General features: G+C 36.5%; 1 protein-coding gene across 20 annotated transcripts in view; it reads right to left on the bottom strand.

Moving 5' to 3' along the window:
* MAGI1 (membrane associated guanylate kinase, WW and PDZ domain containing 1) overlaps positions 1-14,762 on the bottom strand; it is a 508,140-nt gene that overhangs the window by 42,504 nt on the left and 450,874 nt on the right. The gene's annotated exons all lie outside the window — the stretch shown is intronic.

Genomic DNA, 14,762 nt, shown 5'->3' with positions numbered 1-14,762 from the left:
CAACATGAATTCCTAAAGGGTTAGAAAGCAAAATCTACAGCAAATTACATTTAATGGTTTTCAATAAAATATTGATTTATCGTACCCTTTTAAAATGAGAGGTACCCAGAAGGAGGAGGAAGTTGAATAAAACCTTGCCTTGTGCTGTTTTAGAACTCCTGCTGCAATAAAACATTTTTGCAACTTTTTATTATAATGAATACTTATTACTTGTACAGGAAGTAATCCTGCCAGCGTAGCTTTTGATATTAATATACATGTAGGCCCACCTGATACAGACATCAGTTTCCCAAATTATGAATAAAGCTGTGGTGACATCAATTATATAAACTCCTATGAGAAATTTCAATTAATCTGAAAACCATTGAAGAGTTCAAGGAGCACTAGCCTAATAACAGACAGATTTAGGTCCTTACATACTCAATGTGTAGTCCTCAATGGAATTACAGTACATCTTCTGTAAGGCATTTGATAAAGTATGACCACAACATGATACTTGATAAGATAGAAAAATACGGGTTAGACAGCATCACCACCAGATGGATTCATAACTGATCAACCACACACAATGTATAGTTCTCAATGGTATATTTCTCATCTACAGTATACAGAGGGAAGTATGCAGTGGGGTATCCCAAGGTTCTATCTTAGGCCCAGTACTCTTCATATCTTCATCAATGATTTAGATGATAGGATAGAAGAGGAACATCTAATTTGCGGATGACACAAGCTGGCAGAAATAGCCAGCACTCCAGAACATAGACTTAAGATACAGAAAGATCTTGACACAAATGGAGCATTGGGCGCGATCTAACAAAATGGAATTCAATGGTGAAAAAAAGTAAGGTTTTACATTTAGGCAAGAAAAATCAAATGCACAGGTATAGGATAGGTAGTATCTGGTTCAATAGTAGCAAATGTGAGAGGGATCTTGGAGTCTTAGTGGACAATCAAATATGAGCCAACAGTGTGCTGCAGCTGCCAAAAAAGCCAACATGGTTCTAGGCTGCACTAACAGGGGGTAGAATCAAGATCACATGAAGTATTATTACAACTTCGTAATGTCTTGGTATAGTGTTGGGCACTGCAATTCACTATTCTATCCAAAGTTTTGAAAAAAAAGTCTGGATTCAAAATGAATGTGAAAATGAACTCTTTCTGCAGTTTTATCTCTAGGTCTGTAGCAAGCCTGGACCGGATCCTACAGCAAGTAAAGACCATTGTCCATGTCTTAAAGCCTACCAAGTTATGCAGTCCAAATTCTGGGGCAAAATCTGACCTTTCTTTGATAGCTTAAAACTGTCAAATTTCCTTTTGGAGAAATAACGCACCTCTTTTGCTCAAAAAAAATAAAAATAAAAAGACAAACGTTGCCTTTGTCCTTTCTAGTTACATTCCCACACGAATGGTCGTACCCCTCAGAAGTTGGGACACTTTTACAAATAGGGTAACACTAATTCTAGGATTTTCAAATAGGATATAGGTGGTCTTCGACTTAAAATCATTCATAAGAGCCAGGGTGGCAAAGTGGTTAGAATGCAGTACTGCATGCTATTTCTGCTGACTACTGGCTGCCTGCAATTAGGCAGTTCGAATATCACCAGGCTCAGGATTGACTCAGCGATCCATCCTTCTGAGGTTGGTCAAATAAGGACCCAGATTGTTGGGGGAAATATGCTGACTCTGTACACCACTTAGAGAGGGCTGTAAAGCACTGTAAAGCAGTATATAAGTCTAAGTGCTATTGCTATTGAGTAACCATTCAAAGTTGCAACGGTACTGAAAAAAATGACCTTTGACCAGACTTCACACTTAAGAAGTATGCAAGGAGTCTTAGCCAAGGGCCAAGGTGGCGCAGTGGTTAAATGGGCCAAGGTGGCGCAGTGGTTAAATGCAGCACTGCAGGCTACTGCTAGATCAGCAGGTCAGCGGTTCAAATCTCACCAGCTCAGGGTTGACTCAGCCTTCCATCCTTCCGAGGTGGGTAAAATGAGGACCCAGATTGTTGGGGGCAATATGCTGACTCTCTGTAAACCGCTTAGAGAGGCCTGAAAGGCCTATGAAGCGGTATTTAAGTCCACTGCTATTAGCATCCCCACACAGTCATGTGATCAAAATCCAGGTGCTTGGCAACCAGCATGTATTTACAATGGTTGCAGTGTCTCAGGGTCCTGTGATCACTGTTTGTGACCTTCCCAACCAGCTTTGCTTAATGACCACATGATTCAGTTGACAAGTAGGGTGATTTACTCATCAACTGTGCCCCTACCCAAAGAGGTTACAAAATTGGGAATCGTTTGTTATTAAGAGTTGAGATGGTACTGTGGTTAGAGTGCAGTATTACAGGCTACATCTGCTGACTGCCAGCTGCCTGCAGTTTGGCAGATCGAATCTCACCAGGCTGAAGGTTGACTCAGCCTTCCATCCTTCTGAGGTGGGTAAAATGAAGGCCCAGACTGTTGGGGGCAATTATGCTGACTCTAAATCGCTCAGAGAGGGCTGTAAAGCACTGTGAAGAGGTATATAAGCCTAGGTGCTATTGCTGTTAAGCAAAGTCAGTTAAGCTCAGCAATGGAAATTCTGGTCGCAATTACGGTCGTAAATCGAGGACTAGCTGTATGTTTCAATGTGGTTTCTTGTTTCCTAGCCATGCAAGGATAAGCATTTCTAACCTTCCCCCAACAAAGAAGCCAGCACTTTGTTTTAAAGCTGCTTCATCAAAAATGTCCTACTTCTCTTGCTCTCACATTTTTCAAACTTATCTAATTATGGATTAAGGAACTGCTTCATGTGCTTTTCTGTTTATCTGATTTACAAGCCGCACATCTAGTGTGTGACTGCAAATAAAATCCAAATATTAAAAAAAAATGAATGCAATAGTTGTTAAAGCTCTAAAAAAAAAGGTTTCAACTCTCTTCTGCATTGTTTTAATTAAAGCTTCCTTAAGCCTTTCAAGGGGTTCATTAACACATCTGCAATTCAGATTAATTCATTTTGTCACTGCTGCTTTGACAGATGGCCCCTACATAGGATATGGCAGCTTTGTAAAGCATGCAGGCAGCACAATAACAGATTGCAGCAATCCTCAAGGAAATTTTAGACTAAGACACCAAAACAAAGAGGAGAGAAAGAAAAAAAAGCAACTTCTGCTAAATCTATATTTTTAAGAAATAGGTTGCCTATTTGGATTCAGGGCACAGCAATTGCTGAATAGGTAAAGGATGGATCTTGAAAATAACACTATTCTAAATATTAGTTCTTGTCAGTTTTTATTCTGTATTATCTAGATCTTCTATCTCTCTCTCCATTGATCCATCCATCCATCCACACACAATCCAATGGCAATTACCTGTTATATACAAAGGGACAACTGAACTCATATACATATAACAGTAAGAAAGCAAACAATATATTAATTGTGGGACACTTCAGATATCACGAGGTAAGTAATTTATTTTCATACAAGAAAAAATTAGCTGTCTTGTCTGCTAAGGTTGAGCTCCATTATAGTTTTGGAACAGTCTAGTAACATAATGTTGATAATAATAACTATATATTTGAAATTGACCCAAGATTACTGACCATATAACGGTGATTTAGACATTAATAATATAAAATCCATCTTAGTGGTCTCACAAGGACTATTTGTATTAGCATACATATGTTAATAAACATTCTAAAATATGGCATTTCCTTGAACAATATTATACAGATTTTTACCGCAACATTTTTATTTTCAGCTCTATTTGAAAATAATGGGAGTGTTTGTATTTGATCAATTTACATACCCTACAGTTCACAAGTGGAATGATTTTGCACTGCTATTGATATCTGCAGGTTGGTTACTGAGTGTTCTGAGTCATCATAAATTATATTCAGTTGCACTTTTTTGGCCATTACTTTTCATTGCCTCTGACTGGAACAGAAACCATCCCTTAGTCTAATGGTTGAAAGCAAAATACCAAATTCATGGTTAGAAGCATATATTACATTGCTACCTAAAGAGGAGGCAGACCTTACGCAAATTAAGAACTGTAGACCAATCTCCTTGCTAAACTCAGACTATAAGTTATTTGCATCTATACTGGCAGAGAGACTTAAAAATATTTAAATCCATCCAGATCAAAATGGTTTTCTATCAAAGAGACAAAATAAGGATAATATAAGAATAATTTTAGACACCTTGGAATACTATGAGGCTCATTCTGAAAAGCAAATGGCCTTGATGTTTTCTTGATGCGGAGAAGGCTTTTGATAATGGGAACTGGTGATTCATGATACAACAAATGGAACAAATGAACTTTGGTAAGACTTTTATTCAAGCTATACAAACGGTATATCACAAGCAAGCAGCTAAGATAATGATAAATGGAAAATTGACAGACCCTATTGAAATAAAGAAAGGTAGGAGACAAGGCTGCCTGTTATCACCATTACTTTTTGTCTTAACACTAGAATCTTAAATAGAAGGGTCAGAGAAGAGGAAGAAATAAAGGGAATGACTATTAAAAAAGAAGAATATAAATTGCAAGCATTTGCAGATGATTTAGTTTTCATTCTCGAGGAGCCACTTGAATCTGCACCTAAACTGATAGAAAGAATTGAGGAGTATGGAAAAGTAGCAGGCTTGAAAATAAATAAAGATCTTGACAAAGAACATATCATCAAAACAAAAAGAAGAATTGGCGGAAATCTTGGAGATGCAAGTTACGAACAAGGTCAAATATTTGGAGATCTCTTTAACAGCTAGATGTAGTACTTTCAAAGAGGATAACTATTTTAGATTGAAGCAACACATCGCAATGGACTTGATGAAATGGGAAAATCTACAATTATCAATAATTGGGAGAATCTCAACAATTAAAATGAACATTTTACCTAGAATCTTATACTTGTTCCAGACAATCCCAGTTAGGTTGGGGAAAGACTATTTTGAAGATCTCAATAAAATGGTTTTGAAATTTATATGGCAGGGGAAAAAAGCAAGAATAAAACTTAAAGTGTTGCAAGACACTAAAACAAGAGGAGGGTTGGCTTACCTGACTGGGAGCTATATTACCAGGCAACAAGTCTGATGTGGATTAAGGAATGGATAATGTTAAGAAATGTTAGGCTTTTGAACTTAGAGGGTCACAACTTGCTGCTGGGGTGGCATGCATTCTTATGGTATAAGGGAACCAAAGCACATGGTTACTTTATAAGACATTATATAAGAGAGGCTTTGTTATTAAACTGGGAGAAGGTTAAGAAATTACATTATTTAAAAATTCCAGTCTGGATATCAACCATTGAAGCCTTCTCATATTCAATAATATACTAAAAGGAACAAACAGTTAGATATGCTGAACTATTAAATACAGAGGGTGAACTTAAATCCATTCAAGATTTGAAACAGGAAAGAATCAAAATTAATTGGTATTCATATGTGCAAATACATTCTAGATACAATGAAGATCAAAAAATGGAGGGTTTTTATGATAAAATGACTGAATTGGATAAAATCTTAACAGGTACTGATGAAAAAGTAATTAGAAAACTTTATAGCTACCTATTAGAGGTGAAGCTACCGGAAGAACAAGTTAAAGAAACTATGTTAGCTTGGGGGGGGGGGATTTTGGGCATGGAATTGATCTAGAGAAATGGCAACAACTGTGGACTCAAAACTATAAAATGACAATGCTGGAAATGTCATCAGACGCCGAGCTCATACTACCACATGTGGTGGACTTGTACTGAAGCTAAAAGATATTGGACTAAAATTCACATGTGGTTGGAGAAAATGATACATAAACAAATAGACTTAAAACCAGAACTTTTCTTATTGAGAATCATACCAGAAACATACAATAAAGACTTGAAATATTTGATTATAAATGTTTTAACAGCTGCTAGAATTATATTTGCAGAAAATTGGAAAAATGAGAAAACACCAAAACAGGAGGAAACTATTCGGAAGATAATGGAATGTGCCAAAATGAGTAGACTTACATTTGAAATTAGAGAACAGGAGGATGAGCAATTTTATAAGGTATGGGATTTGTTTTACCAATGGTTGGATAAAAAAACCTGGAACTGAAATTGCTTATTAATGTACTACCAGAAAATTATAGTCATTGTTATGAAAGTTTTTTTTGCTATGAAATAGTGTGTTTGATCATATGATATATAAAGGACAATAATGTATTCAATGTATAAGAGTGGGATGATTTGAATCCTATGTATAATTGTAAGTATTGACTATGTTATACTGGAAAGATTTTTGTTAAATGGACTAATGATGTTTTGTTAAATGGACTAATGATGATGTAATGAATAATTGATACATATATGAATTGAAATGTTCAATAACTACTTGGATTAGCAATGGGAAACTATTTCTGGAGTTGAATATGCCACACTGTAAGTATTGTATACTCTATGGATGATTAATATTAGCGGTAACTTGAAAACATAATGCTCAATGATATATGTATTTAGTTATGTTTGATGGATAACCAGTGATCTTATTTTTAATTGTAAAAATTGATGCACAAAAGTTTGTAACCAAGCGACATGCTTGACGAAATTGAGCAAAGTTTTTTGTATGTGTTGTTTTGTTTTTGTTGGTTTAAAAAATGAAAAAAAAATTTTTTTAAAAAAAAGAAAGAAACCATCCCTTAGTCTTATGAAAAGCATACTGAAACATATCCTGCTGTCTTGACTGACTGACTGACTGACTGATTGAAAAGGTAAAGGTTCCCCTGCACATGCGTGCTAGTCGTTTCCGGCTCTAGGGGTAGTGCTCATCTCTGTTTCTAAGCCGAAGAACCGGCACTGGCCAAAGACATCTCCATGGTCATGTGGCCGGCATCTCTAAATGCCAAAGGAACAAAGAGCGCTGTTACCTTTCCACCAAAATGGTCCCTATTTTTCTACTTGCATATTTATGTGCTTTTGAACTGCTAGGTTGGCAGAAGCTGGGACAAGTAATGGGAGGTCTCCCCGTTACACGGCGCTAGGGATTCGAACTGCTGAATTGCCGACCTTCTGATCGACAAGCTCAGCGTCTCAGCCACCGAGCCACGCCTCCCTTGATTGACTGTAAACACAGTTAATATTGTAAATGATGTACCTATGGATTTATATGATACTATAGTTACTTTAAATGTATCTGGATATACTTTTCAAATCACTGATGCTTCCAGTTACTCAGAAAAATAGTACTCAGAAAAATAGTAACCACCATCTTCTAATATTATCGCATACTTGGTGGACCTGTCACATACATGTTGGATCTAAGATAGGATCCAGGTTCAAATTTCAAGGCAAGGAACTTCATTTAAAACACCCAAAAGACCATCTGGAATGTACAGGCTATTTCAGAATTGATCAATGGTGAACACTACTTTATTAAGCATTTCTAAGTAAAGATCAAAATTGCATTAACTGCAGATTCTTTAAATTAGCAGATGATTGGACTACATTTTTGAGGCCCATTTATATTTCTATGACCTGAATCTTCTGTTAATTCTTATTTCTGTTACCTTATGTATTGTTTTAATCTGTATGTTTGATGATTTTATATTTGAGCACTTTTTCTAAAAAAATATAGCCAATGCATTTTGATTAAATGCTTTAAAATAAGCCACTTAGTCTTTAATGTAGGTAGAATAAAGGATGACTGAATTTCATTGAGGAAAAAAGGAAGGCATTGCATTGCTAATGGTAGAAATTTTATGATTGAAGGAATGGACACCAGCAACACAGTAAGAAGTACTGTTTTGATTTGATTTGCACTATTACTACTTATTAATATTTTTTATTTGAGTATGCAAGGACATAGGTTGGAAGCAATCAATGTTTTGATTCCAAATTTCTTGTGAAGCCATTTTGGTATTCTTGAGAACTCCACTTTTAAGATTTCTAGCCAAAGTATCAATTTCTCCAACAGCAACTCCAATCAGTGTCATACAAGATGGTGGGGACTTGATGCTCTGTTAGCTTTGTTGTTTTCTTGCAGACGTTTCATTAGCAAACTAGTTAACATAATCAGTGCTAATAGGAAGTGAAGTTAGCTCTCATTCTATAATCTAGTGGCTTTTCCAATTAGTGTTGGTGGGAGTGGTCTTGGTGGTTCCTTGATTGAAATGTTTACTGTTGCTTACTTTACTTGTTTGGGGTATTGTCTGCTTCTTGATTGTTGGGTCTAATGTTAATCTTGGTGTTAATCTATGCTCATCTGGGTATTGATTGCTGGTGAGGATGTGTTTTGGTCTTTCTGTTTCCTTTTTGGCTGCCTCTTGAATGGCATGTAGATGTTGTTTATGTCAATATGCTAGTTGATTGCAAATCTGTCTGAATCCCAGGTTTCCAGGAATTCTCTATGGTTCTAGACTTGGCTTGGTCTAAAATGCTCATAGATCCCCAGTTAAACCTATGGTTTATTGTGAAATTAATTTTCATCGTGTCTTCTGACTGCTTAGTTGATGTTCATGGATGTGTTCTGCCAATCTTCTGCAGAGACATGGGAAGTTTCACGGAGTTTCATTTTTAAAAAGGCTGTGTATTTGTGCAGCATCAGCCAGTGAAGACATTTGGACACATTTTTTTTTGACTGCAAATTGTACTCTGCAGAAAGGGCTGGTTCCTTAGATTCTTAGGAGCCATAATGGTGGAGTGGTTATAATGCAGTATTGCAGGCTAACTCTGCTCACTGCCAGGAGTTCAATTCTGATTGGCTCAAGCCTTCCTTGACTCAGCCTTCCAAGGCCAGTAAAATGAGGACCCAGATTGTTGGGGGGGGGGTGTATTCTGACTCTAAACTGCTTAGAGACTGCTATAAAGCATTACGGAATGGTATATGTAACACTAGAAATTCAAGTTTGTCCAAGTGCTATTGCTATTTAAAAACTAAAAAAAATGCAGAGGCAGCCAGGAGAAACGGTCTTACCTCATGCAGGGAATGAACCTGCATATCATTAGTAAGATGTACACTTTATTTCAAAGGCCACTTCAAAGAGGACAGAATTAGATCAGTTTGGGGTTAACTGCAGGGGTGGCAACTTACTATGAACATGTCCTATTGTTTTCTTTGTATCTACTTGTATATTTGTATTAGTTTTATTGATTTAGTCATTTGATATGGTCAAATGAGTAAATCAATACAGATTGTATTGTATTGTATTCTGTTTTGTTCTGTTCTGTTCCCTTTAAGACAAATAAGGATTTGCACAGATTTGCTGAAATATCTCTGTGATTAAATCCTCCATCACCAGCTACCTGAACATCAGAAGCAGCCTGCTTTGTGAAATGCAGGAGGATTTTAGCAGTCTGCACACACACACAGTGCTCTGGAGAAATAGGCTATTTTTATTCTGAAAGATTAAGATACTATTGGTATCTCTGACTCAAGTTAGTAGAAGTCTAGGAGTAAAAATAATGCCAGGGAACACTAAAAAATCAAGTTTGTTCCATCCTGGGAGAATAGATTCATTTACCTGTGTAGCGCAAAGTATATTTTAAGAAAATTCACCTCTCATTGCCAAGACAGATTTGAAATATCCAGGTAGGTTTTCCGGATGGCTTATGCAAAGGCTATGCCCACTGTTCTAACTCACACTATATACATTTCTTATTCAAAATATTCTTCAGACATTTTAAGCAATGTTGGGGCACAAGGAAATCACCTACATTTTTTTTGGGTGGCTTAGAATTGTTTTCTGACCTCAGGAAATACACATACACACAAACATAGTCACAAATTGAGAACTGGTTAAAGGAAAGCCTGGGAACCAAACAGGTTTCTAAGCAATAAAAATTGTTCTGTGCCTAAAGTATGGCAAAATTTGGATGGTAATCCACATAAGGGGTGGACCATCAGCTCACTGACAGAATGTACACCTCAGACTGTCTGCCCAAGGAGGGGCTGCAAAAGGTGAGTTTCACAAGCAGTCCACTCTTGTTTGCATTTGTGGGATGAATCAAATGAGTAGTTACTAGTTAGCCGCCCATCAGATCTTGTATGAACCAAAGTCCCCAAAACAGATTTTGTTGTTTGGTGGTATAAACGGTATTGTTGTGGGATATAAGCTGTTCCAAGTAATTGCAATTGACTGCAATTAAGATGTTCCAGATGTTCAGACTGGATTGGGCATTTTAATCTATCTATCGAGTCCTTCCCAAGAACCTGGGATAGGCAGATGTGGATGTTTGATAGTGTTACAGATATCATCACATGATGTAAACTGTTCTAAGTAAAGTTGCCTTTTGCTCCAATTGGTTTGAGTTTGTACTCAATTGACTTATTACTATTGGTATTATTAGTATCATCATCATCATCATGTGACAATTCTACCATTGGAAAACCTGAAGGACTAGATTAAAGACAGATAATCATGGAGAAAATCAAAATGGTCACTAAGAATCAACATCAAACCTGATAACATAATCGCTCAATCAGGATTAAAATATCTAAAGTTATTATCTCGCTTCTATTTCCCTTATAATCTTATAATATTCAGTAATATTCTTTATTATGTTGGTTTTTATTGTAAATGTTTCTTCATACATTATTTGTTAAAATGCAAAATATTTTAAAGTGAAGGATAATTCTGCTCAAAGATTTAAATTTCTCAAATAATGTTCCATTGGGAAAAGTCACTTAAAATGGCAAATAACAGCAACATTGAAATAACAGTAAAATTAATATTTCAAGGAATAAAGCGCTAACATTTTTTAAAAATGTTATTACATTTTGAAAAGCAAATATAATGTTAAAATATGCATGAGATAAAACCCTATGCAAGTGTCAATGGTCATACAATTTATAGCACTTCCACAGGCTGCTTTTGTTCAACCCGTCTGGAACAATATTACTATGAGAAATCCCCTTTAATCCATCTACCAGCCTTTGAGGTACTGATGTGCAAGAAAATACTCTTGCATTTTTTAAAATCTCAGTAGGCATTAATATCCTAAGAGAATTTGATTTTGAAACTACTTTCAAAACCCTTCTTTCTTTCTGGGGAAGCATGGAGTCTGAAGAAGTCAAGTCTGGAGGAAGGAAGGGCTACACTTAGTCATCTATGAACTGGATAAACCTATGTATGAATATTTTGTCTTTCATTATATACTTTATATATAAAGTATATTTATAAGGTAAAGGTAAAGGTTCCCCTCGACATATATGCTAGTCGTTCCTGACTCTAGGGGGTGGTGCTCATCTCCATCTCAAAGCTGAAGAGCCAGCGCTATCTGAAGATGTCTCCATGGTCATGTGGCGGGCATGATTAAATGCCGAAGGTACACAGAGCGTTGTTACCTTCCCACCAAAGGTGGTTCCTATTTTTCTACTTGCATTTTTACATACTTTCGAACTGGTAGGTTGGCAAAAGCTGGGACAAATAACAGGAGTTCACTCTGTTACACAGTGCTAGGGATTTGAACTACCAAACTTTCTGATCAACAAGTTCAGTGTCTTAGCCACTGAGCCACCCGCCATGTATGTATGTATGTATTTATGTATGTATGTATGTATGTATGTATGTATGTATGTATGTATATTTATAGATGACATTATATGTCCTCAGAAGGTGCATCCATCCTGATTTCCTCTGCTTCCATTTACATTACATTTCAAGGAAAAACATCCCTACTTTTTTATTCTTTCCCTCCCTTTTCTTTTAAACGGAGGAATTGTCAGCATCCAAGGAAGTCTTTGAGTAATGGAAAGTTATAGAGCAGGTAACAACAACATAACAGCAGATTCGCTGCGACCTCCAGCAACAAAGAATCCTCCTTGCCCAATATTAAGGAGTCCAAAACTCCTAAAATGCATGTAACTTGTGTTGTCTAAATATGTAGATGGAGAAGTTGAGAGAAATACACACACACACACACACACACACACACACAGGAGAGAACAGATTGCAGCTGAAACTGTTGAGCTTATTTTAATTAGTAATGAGCTATTTCTAATAACCTGCTTAGCTGGCAGTGTTATAGATGGGTATTGGGAGGGGATCTTCGACAAATGTGGTTAGTGGTTAGGGCACCAGGCTAGAACCAGGCGATGCTGAGTTCTAATCCCATCTTTGGTTGTTGTGGGGAAAATTGGAGGAGGAAGGAGTACTAGATATATCTGCAGGCTTGAGTTATTTATAAAAAAAATAATAAAAGTGGGATAAAAATAAATAAATAATAAATATTACTGCAGGCATGACTGAGGGAGGGAACAGGACACAAAAACGCCATATAATAGAAGTTGCATGATGAGAATGCAAAAACATTCACAAATCTTTTTTAGGCCAAGCTACATGCTTACATTAAATGTGCAACTAATAAGCCCCCAAATGATAGGGGATAGTTTCTCCTTGTAATCTGCATTAGAATTGTATTGATTTAGAATAGTAGAGTTGTCAATTTCCTTAATATCACACAGGATTATATTCCAGTTTTTCGGTCAACTGCTACCTCCCTTGAGTCATTGTCACTTAAAAATTGTGCAGCCAACCCTGTTACCAGCTTTCTAAGCTAAAAAAAGACAAGATTTCACTCAAGTGAAGGAGGAACAGAAGAAAATCATTTCTTCAAATCTAGAAGGGAATGGTAAATCATAAAGTAGCCCTTTACACAAACCTCCTAGGGCAGATTTTCCTTTGTTCGTATGATTGTTTGGCAACTGGGATTCTTGTCATTGTTTTCCAACAGCATTTCTTGACCCTGGCCACTTGAAGATGTGTGGGCTACAATTCTCAGGGCACCCCAATCATAATGGGCAATTGCTAGAGGGGGAATTATGGGAATTGAAGTCCACACATCTTTAAGTGGCCAAGGTTGAGAAATACTGTTTTATAGGATGAGAAGGCCTAGTCCTACATCTGCTCTTTTTCTGGCCTAGTGGTAGATATATCAGGTGGCCTCTCCGGGCTCTGAGATTCTTCCTAGAAGGTAGGATTTAACCTTGGTCTTCTGATCATCAGAAACCAATGCTTAACTGTTCCCTACTCTAAAACTTTTGAACATTTTGAGAGGGAGAGGAGATTCTACTAATACGTTGGGTAGACAAAGGAAGGAGGAACCTCACAGGGTCTATAGTACAGGGCAATCTATGGGCAGTTAATAAGACGAACATATTTTTATCCCAGATTTCCAGAATTGAAACACAAAAATACATTTGTTAATGTTTTATGGAAGATGTACTTTTAAGCTCAGAATAGTATTTGTCATTTTTGGAGAAACTTTTGGTCTAGTTCCTAGCATGCAGACATCCACCCACATGTAAAAAAATTAATATACAAGCCCATTATGCTGTTTAGAATTGGTTGTATAGAGAAACGTCCTTTGCCATTCTCTTAGAACAAATATGAGTAATACGATGGGAACAGCCAAGCAATAAAGAGACTTTGGCATTGTTTTAGCCTCAATGTCTCTACAAATACTTTCCTACCCTTCATGCAACACATTCAATCCTGATTTTACTTTAAGTCCATTCAGTTCACCATAGACAATGCAAAATCACAACTCCACATGAACAAATGGCACTTTTTATGTAGGTAGTTTCAAAGCTGCTTTATCCCTAAGTCACTCTTAAATGATAATTCATGCTGTAAAAATGCTATTTTTTAAACAAAAATTCCATTATTTAAAATCCAAAGTATATTCATTGACATCTATTTTTAATTTTATTACTTATTATTTATTCACTTTATTTGTATCACATTCTGTCCCAAGCTATCAATCTCATCATAAAATGATCCATAAACAAAAGAGGGGAAAAAAGAAATGCATTAAAACAGGCAGAATAATAAGCAAACAAAATCCTTTGGAATCAAATCAACCCTCTATTGAATTATTTGTGTACTGACTCTATTAATAACTAAAATAAAAGCTGCTTACTGTATTTATTTGTTTTCTGCATTGATGGAACAATACATAATAATAAAAACAAGCATGGCTTGGCAGAAAGTCACTCAGCCATACATCTGTATATTTTTAAAAAACAAATTTAGGATTACAGCATCTTTGGATTTAAACCTTTGCACTTCAAATAGCCAACTAAGAGATGTTAACCTGACTAATGAAAAACAATGGAGTAATTGAACATACAAGGGCCTGATGCTCCTATCCAAAGGTTCTTTAAGCAAAATACTGTGATGTTCAATTTCAACTAATTCCTTAATGAACCCTTTGCAAGATCAAGGCTTCAGAGCATAAGATTTTGTAGAGATTAGCTACAAACAGGAAAAACTGCCCACTTTTGTCTTTATTAGGAAAGCATTTGGACAATCTATACCAGGGGTGTCAAACTCACAGACCAGATGTGTGACACACGGGCCACGCCCACTCCTGGTTTAGCGAAGGGGGAAAAAGTCCTGATACATCATGTGACTACGATGTGACGCGAGTTTGACACCCCTGATCTACACAATATATCTCCTTTTAGGAATGGATTCATTTTTAAATAAAAAATAAAAATAAACAGAGACATCCCCCCCCAAGTCATAATATTAAAAATATGTGTCCTTCTTTGCTCACCTTTAAGACCCCAATCTACTTGCAATCTCTTGCAAGTAAGCAATGCTCCTCCAATTACAGATAATTTGCTAATCTTCCTAGTTGCAAAACATTGATTTCTTTCCCCACCCATTTCTAGCCACAGCCAGCCTCCCTTGCTCACATATCCCACTAATGCAATCAAAGGCAAATTTTCAGTCCAAGTAAACGTCTTCCTGAAGTCAGAAGTTGATCATAATGAATATACACTGCTGTCTAAAGCTGCCATT

The sequence above is a fragment of the Thamnophis elegans genome, chromosome 2 (assembly GCF_009769535.1).
Source record: "Thamnophis elegans isolate rThaEle1 chromosome 2, rThaEle1.pri, whole genome shotgun sequence".
NCBI lineage: Eukaryota > Metazoa > Chordata > Lepidosauria > Squamata > Colubridae > Thamnophis > Thamnophis elegans.
This window is presented reverse-complemented; position numbering and strand designations above follow the sequence as displayed.